The sequence below is a fragment of the Rhyacophila brunnea genome, unplaced genomic scaffold (assembly GCF_057557595.1).
Source record: "Rhyacophila brunnea isolate RB1 unplaced genomic scaffold, BYU_Rbru_1.0 scaffold_3, whole genome shotgun sequence".
NCBI lineage: Eukaryota > Metazoa > Arthropoda > Insecta > Trichoptera > Rhyacophilidae > Rhyacophila > Rhyacophila brunnea.
Window position 1 is genome coordinate 53,774,791 of NW_028232965.1, and position 5,539 is coordinate 53,780,329.

Genomic DNA, 5,539 nt, shown 5'->3' on the forward strand with positions numbered 1-5,539 from the left:
ACCTTTACTCCTATTAGAATTATTTTCATATTGCCATATTGTATTACACAGATATTTTAATATTAAAAAAATAATTACCTCTTCTTATTGTTTTAAATATCTAAGATAAATATAACCACGAAGGGACCCTGTGCGAAGCCGGGTACTTCAGTTAGTATTGAATAAAATTAATTATAGCTTGATTTTTTTTGTGATTTTACCGAAGCTTTGATTGCGACTCACTGTCATATCGCCTCTTCTCTTCTAGAAGGGGATCCGTCAATCAGGCCCTTACTCCTATTCTGTTAAATAACTTTACAATTTTGCCTAGCTCTTCCATCTTACACACCGCCAGGACACCTTTGAATTCGTCGACATTCTCATAGATATCCGCAATTCGCAACTGTACTCTTTGAAGTTCATATTTAGGGCATTGTAGTGCTATATGTACAATGTCCCCTAAGACATGACATTCATCGCAGAGTTGCGATTCGCTTCTTCCCATGAGGACATCAAATCTTTTGCCCATTGTGTGCCCTGTTCCTAGCCTCAGTATTAACTTAAGCTCATTCCTCGTAAAAAGAGACTCTACAAACCAGGAAACCGCACCTCTCGTGGAGATGGTAGAATATACTTACTCCATTTCCCCCTTTCTAATGATGCCCTATGGTGAAAGTCTATCCATATATTTTGGCTCATTTTCTTTATAGCCTCATTCCAGTCTAGGTTTTCTGGTATCCGGTACCCCTGAATGGCCAGCTTCCTTTGCTAGATCATCCGTCCTTTCATTGCCCTCAATACCCATGTGCGATGGGATCCATTGAAGGCATAGATCTCCTCCTCTATTTTCTTTGGGTCGATCTGGTCAAGGATGTGGTATGCTATGGTTTTACTGTTATGTGAGCGAGTTGCTGCGGCAAGATATTGTAAAGCGCTTTTGAAGTATTATAGCTTGATATCTGTAAGATTCATACTTACAAAGAGGGTTCTCCAAGTCAATATACAATTACGATGTTTTGAATCCACATGATAAGTAATATGTCAACATAATATATTATTCGTGTCCTAGTTTGAATAAACGTGGATACTTCCTGCCTCATCTTAGACTTCTGCGAATTTGGAAACATGATTTACTTGCATTGTTTTCTTGAATATTGTTTGAATCTTATTTCTAATTAAAGTTGCCATAAATATTTTTTGGTTTCTTTTATTCCTTTTTTTAAACAAGTATCCAAATTAATGGACAATTTAAATATTAAATATAAATAATTATATCTTAATACATTTGCGTTGATATAACCTTAGGTATGCTTACATACCGCAGTCTGCAATTTAGAAGAGATCTTTATTTAGATACGTATTTTTTTAGACTTATACGAGGTATAAAAAATAAGGACTCTGCCATTCTGGGAAGTGTTGACCTGTATGTCCCTGATAACTATCTTAGAAATAGAGAGCATCGGTTGTTTATTCTCCCAAGGTGCAAAACCAACCTGCCACTGACAATGCCAATTAGGAAGGCGATAACTATGTTCAATCAAATTGCTTCGGGTGTTAATATATTCCACTTGCGTGAGGGTGAGTTTAGATATTTCATAAATTCTTAAAACAGGGCCTCTTTAGCGAACTCGGTTTATTTCTTTGAACTTCTATAGATGTATAATTGTATTTTTACTGCTTTTGTATGTTTATAATAATATTATGTTATCTTTTCATATTTTCATTTTTATCGATTTTATCGTTTTAATTACTTTTATCTTCTTCTTTATAATAATGTTTCATGTCATGTTGTGAACGTATTAAACATACAATTTGTTATGTCCACAATATGCTAAAAATAAATAAATTACATTTTATTGAATTTAATTTATTCGTGTGACGCTTAAGGCTATACCTCAGTTGAGGTATGGTCTAAAAAGATCGTGGCTAAGCAATGCGCAGATTGCGGGTCGCGGACGCAAATGACGCATGCCGACCCTAAATATAATTTGTCATATAAATCCGATATGCTTCCGATTAATGTTCTGTTTATTGTTTTATTAGTAAACGTCCTGTGGGACTGTCCACTTATGGGCCCCGAACGAGCAAAGTTGTTTGCTCGGGTCCAACCCCATTCAGGCCCAATAGGACACGCGGACATGGTGGCAACCGAGGCCAATTTTGCAGCCTTTACTAAATTCGCCAGAGCATACGGAGAGCGGGATACTCTCGACTCCCCTTGCGACTCTTCAAATTAAAGTCACTCTGATAGTTGCCATATAAATTACCATCATGCATTCGCACTTCGGTGCAAGGTTGCATCACCGGTCCCGTGCGGCTCTGCTCGGGACAAAATGAGGGCTTAAATTCTTTGATCTGGCACACGTAAGGGTTATGTTAGCCGGCCGCGTATGACGTAGCTGCATATACATAACGGGAGCGGAGGTAGGAGTTTTACACACCATGTTCTATTAGTAACAATAATTATATCTTCATTGACATGATTTTTTTTATAGTAAATCAGTAACGTTTTTAGTCATATTTACACTTAATACCCCCGTCGCACATCACGAAACAAATTGACGTATTCACGCCTCGACGTTCGGTCTCCGAATGCCAGCGAGTCCAAAATTTCGTCGCCCCTATAGTTGAAAATTATTTGCCCTGAAGTATCACCTTAATAATTTAACATTTGAGAAACGCCGTTTGAGACCAATATTTTCAGGAAAATTTAACTCTTAATATGGCACGATGGCAAACGACCTTTTGTAAAGTTAATATTATATTTTTATCTAAGGAAACATCTGCTGCGTAAACCTAATCGATCATGGAGTCCCAAAGGAATACGATCAGTATCTACATACTCGTATCTATGAGAGAGTATAAATAATCGCATTTTTAAAAGAAGATTATACCAAAAAATGAAACGACTCAAAACTTCTCGAAGACCCACGCTTAACTTATGTAGTTGACGTAATCTTAAGATAAATAATATTTCAGAATCCACATGGGTTTTTCTTTTTATGTTATGTGGGAAACGTCGTAATCATATTCAAATCTGTAGTAGAGTTGAGCGTAGTTATGCACAAAGCAGCCGAGCCACACAAACCTCAAACAGAGATATAAGCACTTTTATGTAAATTGTGTTTCATTAAATCAGCAAAGCCTCTGTATACTGTGTATACTTTTTGAATGATAGATATTATATATATATATGATTTTGTATAACTTTTGAAGAGATAAAAGCATATAATCTATGAAATTTTGGTGTTTTAGCAGTCCAGTGGGTCTATTCTATGCTTATCGACCGCTAAAGTGATAAAGTGAAAAATATTATCAAACTTAGGGTAGGTTTGTATCAAAATATTAGCACTTATTGTAACAATTACACGAAGCCGGTTTTTATTGTTGCAATAAGTGCTATATTTTAACAGCACCTATCTTGCTGCTGTTAAAATATCGCACTTATTGCAACAATAAAAACCGGCTTCGTGTAATTGTTACAATAAGTGCTAATATTTTGATACAAACCTACCCTTAGTTTTATACTATTTATCAATTTAGTGTTCGATAAGTATAGAATAGACCCACAGGTGTTTTGAGTAAAATGGTTTATTTTAGAATGTGCATTCTGCAGAATGCAGCCATCTCTTATTTTTGTAAGAAAAGTCTTTATTTTTGATTATTTTTTTTAAAAATAGCCTTCTAAGTTACTTAATTATTATGGGAATTTCAAAATTCTGAAAATAATTCGAAAAACTTGTAAATTATACATCAATATTTAGCTGCCTGGCACTATTTTTTATATGAAAAATCTGTATATTATATTATATATAATAAAATGAAAAACATATAATGTAATTGAGAAAATAATGTTTATTAATTGAATGTAGAAAATCATACCTTACAGTCACGATTTTAAAAATGTACGTAAGTACATAATATTATCATTTGGCTGCTTTTTGCAGAACGAATATTGCATATTTTTAGAACGCATTTATATGACATTTTTGTATGACAGCAGCTTGGTTGCTTTATGCAAATCGAAAATGTCATATTCTGCAATTTGCAAAATCTTTAAAACGCATTTATATGAGATGTTTGTATGACAGCAGCTTGGCTGATTTGTGCAGAACGTAAAACAAACGTGTGAGATTATGGAAATCACAATAACTCATTTTTTTCAAAATTGTGTATCAGAAACAGCAATCTCATATTAAATTCATATTATTATTTATATTACAACATTATTTACTCCATTAAACTAATATATATTTCCAAGATTGAACGTATACAATATAAACAATACATGTCTTAAACAGTATAAATTATACTAGATTTATTTTTGACCGATTTTATCAATGTTATTTGTAAAAAAATATGAAAATTTTATGTTAACAATGGAATCAGAATTTTGGGTCGAGATTGGATTCCCTAGTCACGCTCCATATGCGTATTCTATATTTGTCTTCATTTATTGTATTATTTTTGAGTATTTTTGTTACATTTAGTTACCGTTTTGGTATATTTTTTCAACTAAGTAATTAATATTCTAATGGGTTTAAGTTTTGTACTCTTTCATTTAAATCATTTTTTGCGACAGCCTGATGTTCAGGCAATGCACTCATCAATGCTAAATAAATATACACTGACAACGAATACAGTTAATTCTAACTTATATAATAATTTAATACAATAAAATAGGTAAAAACTTTATCACCAGCCTATTAAGTCAAGGATTACAATAAAAACATATAACTAAAAAATTATGATTAGTAGAAGTGTTTGTAAGAAACCCTACCTAATAGATCATTAGATACCTAATCACTAATAATATAATATACATTAGGCGTACAAATCGTAATTATTGAGGAAGAAATGGCCCTGGGTAACGTATTAGAGTTTAATGGAGTTTAACTAATGCAAAATGTCAATAATATTATTGACATACAGTACCTACTAATAATAAATAACAATGAGTAATAATTAAATCCATTAGATTTTAAATTCAAATTCAATCTAGTATTAGAAGGTTGATAGTATTAATAGTAAGTAATTAATAATGCGTAATGGTTTTGAAACAATGTTGTTTTTGTTAATTCTACTTAAATTAGTTTAAAGTATAGTCCCGTAAATACTATTTCACCCTGCAAACCTGCACATACACGTCTTTAGTCTGTTCATATATGAATCTAGATCAGTGGTGCACAAACGCGGCCCGCGGGCCGCATGCGGCCCAAAATAACAAGTATTTCATCACCAAATTTTTCATTGAATGTGATAAAAATCTGTGTTCGATATGTGAACAAATTATGCAGTAGCAATGGTATATACTGATAAAAAACTTAATGCTATGATTATATTTTCACGGGTATAAATTTGCGATAGAAATACATCATTATGCAACGAGTCACACCGTCTGTGGTGCAGGTGCAGTCTATTTTTAGATTAATGTTTTCAAAATGCGCATTGTAGTGTTATTTCTCTAGGAATTTTGTCAGTGCACGACGTTTATGAATTGATATTAAAAAATCGCTTGTCTTAACAGAAAAAATCAGTTCGATTATGAAACATTAATTGC